This window comes from Scyliorhinus torazame, chromosome 21 (genome assembly GCF_047496885.1).
Source record: "Scyliorhinus torazame isolate Kashiwa2021f chromosome 21, sScyTor2.1, whole genome shotgun sequence".
Taxonomy (NCBI): Eukaryota; Metazoa; Chordata; class Chondrichthyes; order Carcharhiniformes; family Scyliorhinidae; genus Scyliorhinus; species Scyliorhinus torazame.
Window position 1 is genome coordinate 39,286,785 of NC_092727.1, and position 15,964 is coordinate 39,302,748.

At 42.7% G+C, this 15,964-nt stretch overlaps 1 long non-coding RNA gene across 2 annotated transcripts in view; it reads left to right on the forward strand.

Annotated features, from left to right (window-relative positions):
* LOC140397980 (uncharacterized) overlaps positions 1 to 15,964 on the forward strand; it is a 122,033-nt gene that overhangs the window by 21,712 nt on the left and 84,357 nt on the right. For both annotated transcript variants that reach the window (XR_011937370.1, XR_011937369.1), the window contains exon 2: positions 9,281 to 9,434. This is a non-coding gene — a long non-coding RNA (uncharacterized lncRNA). The remainder of the gene's footprint in view (positions 1 to 9,280; positions 9,435 to 15,964) is intronic.

The window sequence follows — 15,964 nt, forward strand, 5'->3', positions numbered from 1 at the left end:
GATAGCCTGGGTCACATTGAGATCCAAAAAGACGAGGTGTTGGGCGTCTTAAAAAATATTAAGGTAGATAAGTCCCCAGGGCCTGATGGGATCTACCCCAGAATACTGAAGGAGGCTGGAGAGGAAAATGCTGAGGCCTTGACAGAAATCTTTGGATCCTCACTGTCTTCAGGTGATGTCCCGGAGGACTGGAGAATAGCCAATGTTGTTCTTCCATTTAAGAAGGGTAGCAAGGATAATCCAAGGAACTACAGGTCGGTGACCCTTACTTCAGTGGTAGGGAAATTACTGGAGAGAATTCTTCGAGGCAGGATCTACTCCCATTTGGAAGCAAATGGACGTATTAGTGAGAGGTAGCATGGTTTTGTGAAGGGGAGGTCGTGTCTCACTAACTTGATAGAGTTTTTCAAGGAGGTCACAAAGATGATTGATGCAGGTAGGGCAGTGGATGTTGTCTATATGGACTTTAGTAAGGCCTTTGACAAGGTCCCTCATGGTAGACTAGTACAAAAGGTGAAGTCACACGGGATCAGGGGTGAGCTGGCAAGGTGGATACAGAACTGGCTAGGTCATAGAAGGCAGAGAGTAGCAATGGAAGGATGCTTTTCTAATTGGAGGGCTGTGACCAGTCGTGTTCCGCAGGGATCAGTGCTGGGACCTTTGCTGTTTGTAGTATATATAAATGATTTGGAGGAAAATGTAACTGGTCTGATTAGTAAGTTTGCTAACAACACTATGGTTAGTGGAATTGCGGATAGCGATGAGGACTGTCAGAGGATACAGCAGGATTTAGATTGTTTGGAGACTTGGGCAGAGAGATGACAGATGGAGATTAATCCGGACAAATGTGAGGTAATGCATTTTGGAAGGTCTAGTGCAGGTAGGGAATATACAGTGAATGGTAGAACCCTCAAGAGTATTGAAAGTCAGAGAGATCTAGGTGTACAGGTCGACAGGTCACTGAAAGGGGCAACACAGGTGGAGGAGGTAATCAAGAAGGCATACGGCATTCTTGCCTTCATTGGCCAGGGCATTGAGTATAAGAATTGGCAAGTCATGTTGCAGCTGTATAGAACCTTAGTTAGGCCACACTTGGAGTATAGTGTTCAATTCTGGTTGCCACACTACCAGAAGGATGTGGAGGCTTTAGAGAGGGTGCAGAAGAGATTTACCAGAATGTTGCCTGGTATGGAGGGCATTAGCTATGAGGAGCGGTTGAATAAACTCGGTTTGTTCTCACTGGAACGACGGAGGTTGAGGGGCGACCTGATAGAGGTCTACAAAATTATGAGGGGCATAGACAGAGGGGATAGTCAGAGGCTTTTCCCCAGGGTAGAGGGGTCAATTGCTAGGGGGCATAGGTTTAAGGTGAGAGGGGCAAGGTTTAGAGTAGATGTACGAGGCAAGTTTTTTACACAGAGGGTAGTGGGTGCCTGGAGCTCGCTACCGGAGGAGGTGGTGGAAGCAGGGACGATAGTGACATTTAAGGGGCATCTTGACAAATACATGAATAGGATGGGAATACAGGGATACGGACCCAGGAAGTGTAGAAGATTGTAGTTTAGTCGGGCAGCATGGTCAGCACGGGCTTGGGGGGGCCGAAGGGCCTGTTCCTGTGCTGTACATTTCTTTGTTCTTTGTTCTTGTAATTGAAAAAATGTTGATGCATTTGGGAAGAGGGACTTCTAAAGAAATGTTGGAAAATCAAAGGGAACAAGCATATTTAAGCTTAGATAAAAAGTTGTTGTGAGATCTTGAGCAGTACAATGTGATTTGAAGCCAGACCTGTGAACCCCAGTTAGCTGCCACCCTCAGAGAGGAGAGTCTGTGTAAGAAGTCTCCTAAGAGCAGCTTGGCATTGTGTGGTAATGTTACTGGCACTCTTTTAGAAAATCTGAAAGGACTGTTGCCACCAAAAGATGGTTTTAGCTCTGAGTTTATTTAATTCAGTATCTTTTAGGAAATGGTTCTTAAAGTACTGACAACTGGGTAAAGGTGTTCCTCTGACATAAGTGTTATTTTCTTTCATTTTAATAAATGTTTTAATTTAATATTTAAAATCATCACAAGTTGTCTGAAATGTACTTATCTTGACTTCAGATAGCCCCCCATCATTATCACAGCGTGTTCCACGTTTCCCTTTGGAATTTGGTTAGCCTGGGACACACCATCTGCTGTGTCACAACACATGCTCCAGGTGGCAGACCTTTTCTTACAGCATCAATATATTTGCCACAAACCAAGCCAAACGTTTTCCCGTCCAACACCCGGAAAATGCAGCGGGCTATGAAACGTTGTGTTCAAGTGGTTCTTTAATTGGTGATTCAAATAAGGTGAGTGGTCTTCCAATTTTGGCGCCTGCTCGCTTTCTGTAATTTCTGAAATTGGTGTGATGATGTTGCATTGCTAGCACCCTATATTATCACGCTGTATTTTATGTTAGCGCAGGAAGGATGCTATGAAACCAAGCCTATGGGGCAAAAAGGGAAGACAAAGGGCAAGACAGGCTTACAGAAAGAGGGAAAGAAGAGTAAATAGAGAGAGAGACACAGCAAAATGTAACATGTGCAATATTGAAAGAAAAAAGAGCTTATTTTATTTTTTCCAATTTAGCGTGGCCAATCCACCTACCATGCACATCCTTTTGGGTTGTGGGGATGAGACCCACGCAGACACGGGGAGACTGTGCAAACTCCACATGGTCAGTGACCCGGTGCTGGGATCGAACCCGGGCCCTTGGCGCTGTAAGCAGCAGTGCTAACCACTATGCTACCATGCCTCCCCGAAAGAATAGAGATATACTTTGAATAAGAGATATTTATTGTCCAAGTCGTAAGTGCACAGCATACTTTCCTGAATAAAACTGAGGCAAATATTCAACACATTGGATCTATGGCCATTATAAGTCATGCCAAATGGTCATTGAGCCAGGAAGGTCGATAACTTCATCTGAAACAGGCGGAGGTTTCCTTTACATGTTAAGATGAGCTCCTTATGCCATTTCCATACATCCTAGATGTTTATTCATAACTGGCATCTTGTGGAATTGGCATCCAGCTCATGAATGATTGGCAAATATATGGAAGTTGCTGAAAGAACAATCACAAAGACTGCTTAAATCATTTGCACTGTGTGTTCTCCTTTTTACCTTCTTGGTACCATGTATCACGTGAGGTTGTGTGTGTCAACTTGCTCCCTCTGTCTGACCTGTATTTTGTTGGTGGGTTTCCTTTTTTAAGGCATTTGAAGAGTTTTCTTCGCTTCATTTTTGCCTACCATTTCTTAATTCTACTTCTCATTCTGCCTTGCTAAGATTTGCCTTTTGAGTCCTGCCAGGCTTCTTGTCATCCTCCTGTGACACTCCCATGTAATTGTTCATTAACCTTCACATTTTACTTGTGCACCGTTTTCTGCTTCCCCCACTAGTGTGTTCCCACCCGCACACCCCAATTCTGCACCTGCAGCTACACGGAATTTACAATAGATAATTAAATGGATTCAGAACGTTGACTGGAAGTTAAAGAAAAATACTGCGGACGCTGGAATCTGAAACAGGAACAGAGAATCCTGGACAGACTAGTCAGGTCTGACAGCATTTGCAGGGAAAGAAAATGTTTTGAGTCTCTATGACATCTTCAGAGTTGAAGAGAGGGAGAAATGTGTTGGATAATATAATGTGTAAGAAGGAGTGGGAAAGCTGGGAGAGTAGGTCAGTGGTCAGTGGCAGCTAGGAGAGATTGCAACATAAATGTAGCAAAACATAGTGACAAGGGACAGATGGCCCGGTGGGGGAGGGGAAGGAAGGGTTTTTAACATTGGGACAAAAAATGTTTGGGGTTTATTAATAAAGGTTGAGTTGGAGGAGAAAGGTTGCAGTCTAAATTTGTTCAACTCAATATTGAGTCCTGAGAGCTGTAACATGTCACGTGTAAACATGTCTTTGTTTCTTTCATAAGAAGTTTTTGACCTGCATATATCTTAATTTGTTTTGCCGGTCAGTTGGAACTTCTGTTAGTCCCTCTAGTGTTGTTGTCTGTTGTCTAGTCAGTCTGTTGTCTGTGTAGAAGTCCGTAATTGTCAACGTCCCCCAGTCATTTTTCCACCTTTTTGAAGGTGGCGCCATTTTGGCTGGCACAAACCTGTGGTTGTTGCAGATGGGTGCCCTAATGGATGTCTTGGTTAGACCGAAATGCTGTCGTAGTTGGTGCCACGACCGGAGTGTGGTTATCACCACTGGGCTTGTTGAGTGCCTGGTTGGTGGGGATGGGAGCACTGCCATGGCCAGGGCCCTAAGGGAAGTCCCCATGCAGGAACCCACCTCGATTCTTACCCATTCGGCCTCGGGCTCCTTTATCCACCCTGTGACATTATGGGAAATGTTCAGAATACAAAGGGTTAATGCCACATCATAATTGACGACTAAATGGAGCTAGATGCAGAACCATAAAAAGCACTGACTCACAGACTTCTGGGAGAAGGCTGGAGAGGAGAGCACATGAGTAGTGAGAGAGATCAGAGTACAGGTATAGGATATAGTGTAGAGACTAGTGTTAGTAGAGTGTAGATTGTAGATTACTACATTATTGTTTACTATAGGAGTAAGTGGCCGAGCTTTAATAAGTAGTGTAAATAAATGTTTGCTATGTTAATGAATTTAAACTTCTGTGGTTTTTGTGAACACGACAACATCCATCCTGCGAACAAGAATCACAAAGAACACCACACACCCCTTTACCCTTTCTGCTGTTGCTGCCCAGTGATAATATTGCAGACTTGGGATTGCTAGGCCCACATGCTTCTTATTCTCTGCAGGACTTTTTTGGTGATGCTAGGATTTCCCCCCCCCCCCCCCCCAACACACACCACACACACACACACAAACGGCATGATCAATTTTCCACTGAATAGATTGGTATGGGCCTGAACAGGAAGAGGAATCTGGGCAGTTGGTTCATCATGATCATCTGCACCCTCCCTGCCAGGGAGAGTGGGAGTGTGTCCCACCTCTACATGTCCTTTTTGATGTCCTCCACTAGGCTGGTCAGGTTCCACTTGTGGATCCGTGTCCAGTCATGGTCGATCTGGATCCCCAGGCAGCAGAATTTGTGCCACGCCTGTTTAATTGGCAATCCCTCCAGCTCTGCCCTTCTCCTTGCGGGTTCACCGGGAAGATCTCACTTTTGCTCAGATTGAGTATGTAGCCTGAGAAGACTCCAAACTCTTTCAAGAGTGCCATGATTCCCCCCCATGCTGCTTTGTGGGTTCGAGACATAGAGGAGCGGGTCATTAGCTGCCTACCCTTGACAAAGCCCGTCTGGTCTTCTGCCACCACCTCTGGAATGCAGTTCTCCAGTTGCTCGGTTAGGATCTTGGCCAGTATACTTACAAGAAGTTTATGACCAGTGAAATATTATCATGCTTGCAGCTGGATGTTATCTGGGAAATAATTATCACTTGCAAAATCCTTAAGAAGGAGGTTAAGATGGCAGGAATAATCTTTGCAACCATTGCTGCTGATTGCAGTGAATTTTCTCTCTGCAAAGCTAAAGAGTACCAGCCTGGATGTTTCATTATCAGCTGGCTGCTGCTCAGCTGTCACCCCCATCTCCAAGAGAAGCATTGGTGCATTAACTGTATGTACAAAATGGGAATGGTCGTGTTCAATACTACAAATTCTACCCCCCTGAGGTATCACAGATATCAATATGGATTGTTGCAGGCTTCTTCTCCAGAAGTATGAGATATGGTAATATTTACCTTCCTCATGCTACCAGGTAATCCATCCCCCATTTGGTGCAGCTTATGGATGAGTGCAAAGGTTGCTGATATCCTTTAGTGCATCCTGTCACTGTATGTTAGTTAAAGTGTGGTCTTCAACCCCAAATTCATATACACCAACTTTTTTGGCTGCATTTACTGCAGTGAATCTCTAAATATTTATCTGCATCAAAAGCAATTGTCGTTTTGTCACATTCCCCATCATGTATCATGTTGAAAAAGTATTACATTTTTAATTAACCAAATTAATCATGTTAATCTAAATATTTCTCTATTGATTTTTTGCTTCATTTAATTAACTTATTTTGGACTCAAGATATTTCGGTTATTGAGAAAAATTGTTACTAAATCCTTACCGTTCCTTTCTTAATCCAACTGACCACAGGTACCCATCAGGGAACATTTTGTTAACTGTTAATCTCCTTCCTCTGTGGTTCAAAACAATAATCTCTGAATAATCTTGATGGCGGAGTATATGAAACTGACTTTATTCAGAGTCACTTGCGTGACTGGCCTAACTGATATTTAATCGGCCTTGCTGTACAGACAGCTTTAGTTTCTAATTCTATCTTCCGAGTCCACTGAAGAACTATTGAAATCTGTGGTATTGCACTACCACAGAAAGTAGTTGAAGCCAAGAAGTTGTGTGTTACAAGAAGGAATTAGATACAGCTCTTGGGCTTAAAGAGATCAAGGGGTATTTGGGGAGGGGAGGCAGGATCAGGGCATTGCATTTGATGATCATAATGAATGGCAGAGCAGGCTTGATGGGCCGAATTGCGACTATTTTCTGTAAAAGACTATATTCTGTGTAAAAGCATGGTCCTTTATTCACCATATTTTTCCTCCATCAAAGATATATGTCACAGATAAGGCTGCATGCTGCCGTTTTTCTGAATCCATTGAAAACATTCCAATCCTGTGAAAGGTTGAATTTTTTTCTTCAAAAATGCTTTTCTTAAACAATGTTCTTCTTGGCTTAACTGTTCTTGAGTCCTTTGAAGGATCAGGTTTATTATCATTTATCATTCAATACTAGAGCTAATAAATCCCTCTAACTATATTACACTAGCCACCAAAGGTATACTTTAGTCACCTTTGGTTGATGCCATTACTGTCACTTATTTCCTTGTATATGGTTTTCTCATATGTAACACTTCAAACACTAAAAACAGAAGACAAGCTGCGCTCTCTTTCAAGCCATCCTGTTTATACTGGAAAGCATCCTGCGGAAAGATACAAGGAAATTTGATTATTAACCCTTAGCCACCCAAGAGTTCAGGATGCCCAACATATTTTATTTTGTCCAAAGCATGCTTGTACAATGAGCTTAACTATGAATGTTGCAAACTATATTCCATAGGTGCCGAACTTCTTCTTCTTACTCCGAGTGCTGAATGAGACAGACAAAGTTCATGCTCACATCTTTTTCCACAGCTAGCTTTTCCTGGAACACGTCACCAGCTTGTCACTAGAAGCTATAACTTGAGGGGTACCACTCTGCATCAAATATGCATGACCACGAGACTCTCCCACTCTTCCCACATGCGATCGGTGTATTGGAAGGATTTATAGGTTGGTACTCAACCTGTTTGGCCACATTATGGACCCACCATCTATGGCCATCAAGTTCTGGAGAAGGTTTCAAACCCAGAACCGGTAGGTCAGAGGCAGAGACTGCGCCACAAGACCCTTCCACTATTTAGCGCTCGTGTGTTTAAACTTCAGCAGCAATCTTCGAAGTTTTTAGCTTCACTACTTCTCATTCTTAATATGCTCTTACAATACCTCATGATCTTATCCAAGATTTTAATCACATCACTTAATCGATCAAATTGGGCAGCACGGTAGCACAGTGGTTAGTACAATGGCTTCACAGCGCCAGGGCCCCAGGTTCGATTCCCGGATTGGGTCACTATGTATTGGTGTTGAGCATGGCTTTAGCTCATCGAACTCTGATTACATTTTTTCCCTTGTGATGTTCTAAAGTGCTTTGATCCTAGAGGGGTGTTACATCTGGTTCCTGTCACTTCTAATGTTGATTTATTACCAAATAGTGCCCTTAATTTGTCAGAACTCTGACTCCGATTTTGGGTTTAACATGTGTTCTCGTGGACACGTTGTCTCCAGCTTCCCATATTCAACTGGTGTCAGCAGGATTTCACACCTTAACATTTGTCACCCAATTCAACTGAAGATCCTGGCAATTCTTTTTTTGCTGCTTACTAAAATAATTAACTTCAAAGGAGGTGCGAAATATTGATTTTTTCCATGTAACGAAAAGTTCAATATGCTGTGACTTGAAAGACATGCATCAGTTTTACAGCCTGAACAGTCACAAGCTGTTTTCTTAACACCTGTTTGATAAAGGTTATCTGCATTTCAAAACCTTCTTTTGCAGCTGCTGTTAACCCTTTGTGGGATTTCCCCCTACATTTTCACATGTATCCTTAGGTCAGGTTTTGTCAGACTTCCATGTTTCAAATGACATATTTTCCCATTTCTACTTTACAAGACTCGATGGGCCGAATGGCCTCCTTCTGCACTATAAATTCTGTGATTCTATGATTCTGTGATCCATTTGACTATTGAGTGTAAGTTTCGTTTGGTTGATATTATGCAACACAATACAAAGAAAATCATAATTACTTGACATAAAATACAAGCCATTTCTGATATTATAAGATACCTTATCCAAATATCTTTGCTTATTTTCCTTGCATGTTTCCAATGTTTATTGTGGTGGCCTAACTCATAAATGAATTATTTCCATTGTTTCGTATAGGCAAAGATCTAAATATCAAGCTATGAATAAATGATTCTCACCTGTTTCTACATGGATCTGAATGTCAAATTTCTATATTTTTGGGGAATCATAGACAGGGGAGGCAATGGTATACATTGTCACTGGACTAGTAATCCAGGGACCCAGGGTAATGCTCTGGGGACCCTGGTTTGAATATCACCTCGTCAGATGATGAAATTTGAATTCATTAAAAATCTGGAACTAAAAGTCGAATGATGATCATGAAAACATGGTTGAGTATTGTAAAAACCCATAATGTCATTTTGGGATGGAAATCTGCCACTCTTACCTGGTCTGTGACTCAAGACGCACAGCAACATGGTTGACTCCAAAATGGCCGAGCAAACCACTCACTTCAAGGGCATTAAGGGAAGGGCAATAAATCTCCTGAATGAATTAAAAAAGGGGTTTATTTTACCAAAGGATGCCCTGATGCATCTTTTCCTGAAATTCACCAAGGAAAATGATTTTTTTTTTGAAATTCCCATTTGATGGTGTAATTTTCCTTGTTTCTTTCTTATATCCTCAATCCTCTTGATCCAATTTTACACACCCCATTATGTTACAATGCTTCAGGGGCTCTGGAGAAACTTTACCATCCAATACAATATGATCAGAATCAGTTAACAATGTTCCCAACTTAATCATAGTTACCAACACATTTCCATTCATTCCACTTGAACGTGTCTTTGCCAGGTTTTTCAAACTATCCTGGAACGACAGGACTTGTCAATGTTCAATTACATTGCCCCCAGAAGAACGTTCCTCGTGATGCAAAAGCATTGGACAGCAACTACCTGGAGAGAACTCGTTTTCAGAAATGAAGTTTGATTACCCTCTTACACTTCAGGTAAATTTCTGTTCTCAAGTGCTCGAACAGCAATTTGTATCAATTTATCCAATCAATCTCAATTTTGCAAACAAATTACGTACAGGATTTGGTGCCTTTACATGAGACATGCTCGTATTATGTTTGAATGTAAAATCTTATATCTCTCTGCCTTGAGCAATCTGTTGTGGAAGATAGCAAACAACTGAAAAGGTTAAAATGGGGCCTGGGGAGGCACAATTTCAAGTCCAATTTTGTCAGTGAGGGTCTGTGCTCAGTAATTCTGCTCTATTCTTCCTGTTTAGGTTGAAAAATACAATCCATGTTGGCTTTTCTTGAGCCCAATTGGCCAAATTTGTAAATATCTGCCTCCCTTCTATCATCTTGCGGGAAATTTACACTGAAATTAAGAAACTTAAAATTTAATAATGTCGTAAATGTATATACATTCAGTAATGCCAACATGGTTGCCTCATGAATTAAACACAGCATTAATCTCAAGCCAGAAAGCAAAACAAAAACAGCTGCTTGTCGAATGTGTTCAATTTGTCATATTTCAAAAGATAACAAACCGAGGCATCATCAATTAGTGTCAGCTTGTATCAAACAGTTGCTCACAAATTTCAAGTCACCTTAGAAAAATAATTGGCATACGTAAAAGAACCAGATTTTATTTCAAGTTTCCAAAGTCTTTGCACTGTTAAAATACCTTAAAGTCACACATAAACATCGGCTTCTCATTGACTTCCAATTTACCAAACAACAGCCATATTGGCCCCAGATGTTAGCTCTTTTATAATCCAATCTTTAATTAGATTTTTTAATCTAGACAATGGAACTCTGACCTATCCTAATAATTATATTTTCTCAGTTCAGGTATCATTCCTTTGAATGTTTTTTCACCTTGTCTGGTATCTTTATATCCTTTTTATTAGATGGACAGCTAGCTCACTGTTGAAATAATGTTTGATACAGGTTGAACTTAACCGCTTTTCAGTTACATCCCTCTTGAAGTGAAACCCAGCTTTGGTTTGTTTTTTATGGCCGTATTAGCGTGTGCTTTTACTTGTAGTGATTTGTGAATGTGTACCCCTAGATCCCTTTACTGCGCCACCCATTCCGACTCTTATTATTCATGCAGTGTGTATCCTCATTATTCTTCCCAAATGTACCACCTAACACTTCTCTATATGGAAATTCAATTGCCATTTACAGGCCCATTCTGCAATTTTATAGTTACCGGCTTTTATTTTGTCACCTTCGGCCTTGCTGTTATTTGCCATCTGCAAATTTTTGAAATTATACTTCCAACTCCTGTCTTGAAATTGTTAATATGAATTATTATCCCCATGAAACACCATTTTTATTTACACATTCTTGGAATATGAATGTCGCTGGAAAGGGCAACATTCCTTACCCAGGATTTTTCTCCCTTGGGAAGTTGGTGATGTCTTCCAGGTTGGGTTGGTTGGCCTTCTTGAACTGTTTCTGTAAGTGCAGCTGCAGTACTTTTAAGGAGAGAGTTCTCGGATTTAGTCCCAGCGACAGTGAAGGAATGATGATTCCAAGTCAGGATGGTGTAGGACTTGGAGGTGCACTTGTCTTCATGCACAGGAACGTAAAAACATAGAAAATACGAGTAGGAGTTGGCCATTCGGCCCCTCAGGTCTGCTCCACCAATCAATCTGATCATGGCTGATCCTCTATCTCAAAACCATACTCCCCCTCTTTCTCCATATTCCTTGACACCTTTAGTGTGTGAAACTATATTTCCTTCTTAAATATATTCAGCAACTTGGCCCCCACAGCCTTCTGTGGGAGAGAATTGCACACGTTCACCACCCTCTCAATCCTAAGTGGCCTATCCCATATCCTGAGACCTGACACCTTTTGTTCTCGAACCGCCAGCCAGGCTTAACGCCATCCCTGCAACCAGTCTGTCCAGCTCGTTCTTTTAAATTCCACTGAACACAGGCCCAGTTGACCCAATTTCTCCTCATAGGGAAATCCTGCTATTTTAAGAGTCTCGGAAAGCTGAGTCAAAAGTAGTTTATTTCCCACTCACAGCTGGGAAATACACCAACTAAGGAGCAGTCCAAATCCAAGCTGGGACCATCCAAAGATGCCGGCTCCTAGGCCAGCTTTTATTTCAGGGAAATTTGTTGGGCCTCCAGTCCTAACCGGGGAAGCTCAAATTGTCTTATGTGTCTTATGGGGGTTATAACACCTGCCATTCCAGGAATCAGTCTGGTGAACTTTTGCCTGACTCCCTCCATAGCAAGTATATCCTTTCTTAGATAAGGGGACCATAACTCTACACAGTTGTGGCATCACCAAGGCCCTGTACAGCTGTAGACATTCTTGCTCTTTTATTTAAATCCTCTTGCAATGGCCAATGTACCATTTGCCTTCCTAACTGTTTGCTGTAACCGTATGCTTTTCTTCAGTGACTGGTGTACAAGGACCCCAGGTCCCTTTGTACAGCAACATTTCCCAATCTATCACCATTTAAATAATACTCTGCCATTCTGTTTTCCCGACTGAAGTGAATCATTTTACGTTTATCCACATTACACTGCATCTGACATGCATTTGCCTACTCGCACAACTTGCCTAAATCGCTTTGAAGCCTCTTTACATCCTCCTCATCATTTACATTCCCACCTAGTTTCATATCTTCAGTAAACTTGGAATTATTACATATGGTTCCCTCAACCAAATAACTGATATAATTGATACAGATATATATATCTGAAAATCCAAGTACACCACATCCACTGGTTCTCCCTGGTCTATTCTATGAGTTACATCCTCAAAAAAATCCAGTAGGTTTGTCAAACATGATTTTCCTTTCATAAAACCTCTGTCAAATTCAGCTGATATTTTTGTGTCCAGTTATCACCTCATTTGACTCCAGCATTTTCCTGCCACTGATGTTAGGCTAACTGTCCATAATTCTTCTTTTCTCCCTTCCTGCTTTTCTGGGTTACATTTCCCACCCTCCAGTCTGCTGGGATGTTTCCAGAATCTACGGTGTTGCTAACTTTGGTTGGCTCTTAATTTGGCTCAGTTTAATCACGTTTGCTCAAGAGTCACCAGGTATCTTTCGACACCGCCACAAGGTTCAGAACCGAATACTGATCAATGACTCGATACACCAGTTAGTAAGTTCAAAAGCAATGCTCATTTATTTACACACAGTCAAATCTACTCATGCATAAACTCTACAAACTAAACTACCACTATTACTAAGGCCTATACTTAGCTTCAGGCACCCCCTCAGTCAGAGGAACAATGGCCATTGCTCGGTTCTGAGGCTGCTGGGTTGAGCTGTTTACAGGGTAGCAACTAGGAGCGTCTATCTCGTAGCGTGCGTTGACTTGGAACTTACTTGGTCTGCTGTAGCTGATAGGCTGGTCTCTCTCTTCGCTGAGAGGCAAAGCCAAAGGAGAAAGATTCTCCCTTGGGTGATACCTCTTATACTGCAAAGGGCTTTGCGCTCTTTTGGGCGGGCCTTGAACTTGGCCTCAACTAATTGGGTCTTTCCCAATCATCGGTATCGATTTTCCTCCAATAGAGGGGTGGTTCCCTGATCGCTGGGCATGTCCTTGTGACTGTCAGTCTGCTTTGTCTTAGCTTCTTCTGGCGATGGGGAGTCTGTCCTAACATTGTTTATCTAAATGTTTCCCTTTTGTCCCCGGAGATGGCTCATTAGTATGTAAATCGTTTGGTATTTTCTGTCCTGTCTGAGCATTTAAGATTCTAATCAACAGACAGAGCTTGCACCTGCTTGTTTCTTTGCATTGTCCAATTTTCCCTGCAGTCTTTGCAAGTGTCCATTTTGTAATCGGGACTTGGCCATCCCAGATGGCTACAACGGAATTTTGGAAGATGACACCAACCTATCCACGTTTTCCTCGGTCACTCTATTAAGTCCCCTGGGATGGAAGTAATCGGGTCCAAGGGATTTATTGGCTTTCAACCCATTCATTTCTTCAGCACTAGTTGTTTACAAATACTAATTTTCATCAATTCCTACTTCTCACTAGATCCTTGGTTTTCATTTCTCGGAAGTTATTTGCGTCTTCTACTGAGAAGACAGAATTAATTGCTCCTTGTTTCCTTGTTCTCTATTATACTGTTATCCTAATCGGTGCAGAGGATGTGAGTTTGGAAGGTGCCGTTGAAGGAGCCTTGGGGAGCTGCTGCACTGCATTTTGTAGGTGGTACACACTCCTGCCACCGTGTGCGGGTAGTGGAAAGAGTGAAAGCTTGTGGTGATGAATGGCGTGCCAATCAAGCAGTCTGCTTTGTCCTGGGTTGTGTGACATGTTGTTGGAGCTTGACTCATCCAGGCAAATGGAGAGTATTCCATCACACTCCTGCTTTGTGAATGCGGAACACCCTTTGGGGAGATAGACTGGGAGTTACGCATCACATAATTTCCAGCTTCTGACTTGCTCTTGTAGCCGCAGTAATAGGCTGATCCAGTTAAGTTTCTTATTAGTGGTAACCTCAAGGTCGTTGGCAGTGGGGTATTCAGCAGTGACAATGCCATTGAATGTCACAGAGAAATGAATATCTCTCTTATTGGAGATGGTCATTGCTTGCCATTTTGTGTCCTGAATGTTACTTACCACTCATTAATCCAGGCCTTGTTGCATAGAAGCACAGACTGCTACAATAGCTGAGGATTGATGGCACATTGTGCAATCATCAGCGAGCATCACCAATTCTGACTTATGCTGGAAGGAAGGTCATTGATGAAGTGGCTGAAGATGGTTGAGCCAAGGATACTCCTTGAGTAACTCCTGCAGCGATTTCCTGGGATTGGGATGATTGTTCTTCAACTACCATAACCTGGTTATATCTCCAACCATTGGAAAATTTTTCCTTGATTTCCATTGACTTGAATGTTGCCAGGGGTCATTGATGCTACACTTTACCAAGTGCTGCCTTGATATCACAGGCATTTACCTGCATCTTACCTCAACAATTCCACTCCTTTATTCATGTTTATACCAAAGCTGTAAAGAAGGCTAAAGCTGAATGGCCCTGGAAACCCAAACTGAGCATTAGTGAGCAGGTTGTTATCGGGAAAGTGCTATTTAACAGCACTGTTGACGATACCTTCCATCACTTTGCTGATGATTGAGTGTTGACTGATGGGGCAGTAATTGTTCTGCTTTTTGTAGACGGACATACCTGGATAATTTCTTACATTTTCAGGATGATGCCAGTTTGGAATAGCTCGGCTGAGGATGCAGCTAGTTTGGAGCTCAAGTCTTCAGTACTACATTCAGGATGCTGTCAGGGCAAATTGCCTTTTCAGTATCCAGTGCCTACAGCTGGTTCTTGATATTATGTGGATGCGCTTAATTATTTTCCCATCTCTTGCACATGTGAGCTGCTATCCTTAACTCTCTACTCTCTTGTTTCCTGCCTGCTAGACATTTTGCTACTTGCTCCCTTGGAAAAATTAACAAGGTTGCATAATTGTGTGGACAGAGCAGGATGATGCGGCAACACCAGAGCCACCCAAAAGCAAGCCGGGCCTGTCAGGTCCCAGCGCTCCAGAAGATGCCTGCCAAGCGTATCTCCGGCAACAGGACATGGAAGGCAGCATGCTGCCTCCGTCTCTGATGTGTATCCTTTGAATACACCTGGATGCTGTGGGAGTGATTGCAAATGTAAAGAATTGTAGAGGCACGTTGTGGGCACAGGTGAGGTTAGGCACAGATTGTTGGGGGGCCTTTATTACTTGTAACATATGCACATGTCACTGTATTACATTCTATTGGTCTTCAAAACCTTAAGGCCTCACCTTCGCTAACCTGCCTCCCAGTGGGGCTTCACCCCATCTGGACAAAAATCTTCTCACAGGCCCTCAATGTCAGGGAGACAGTAAAGCACTCTGCTAGCGAATGTTTCATTAATTATGAAAGGACTCATGTATGACTCAGTGAACCCTAGGCCCTCGCCCATAATCCCCCTTTATTGCTAAGGGACAAAGGTATCTCGGGCTGAACTCACTCGCTCATGAGTTGGAGAGTCAACGTGCTGGCAGCAGACAGACAGAAGACAGACATAAGCAGTAGATGAGAAGCATCACAGACTATTCCTCACTGCAACACATCATCACCCTTCTGCATTGACTTGTCACCAGCCACTCAAGGACTCCCCAGCCCTAGCACCCTGGTGACTAAGCAGCCTTCATCCCATGGCTGTGGAGGGGTCAGACTGTGAGATGGAGGGATGTTTGCTGAGCTGCCGGACAACATGCTAGTCAATCTACATTGAGCGGGAAGCGAGCCCTCCTGTCCATGCGAACACATGCTGTGTTTGGCCTCCATCCTCCAGCTCCTCATTGGTGTTTTCCTCTAATCGCTCCAGGATTTCCTCCTCATCTGAGGAAATATGATATTCCTCTAGGTCTTCATCAGTAAGGTCATCGCCCCGCTGATAAGTCATGTTACGTTGGGTGCAGCACTACCACAATGCGGGAGACCCTCTTACGACTGTATTGGAGGACCCCACTGGACCTGTCGATG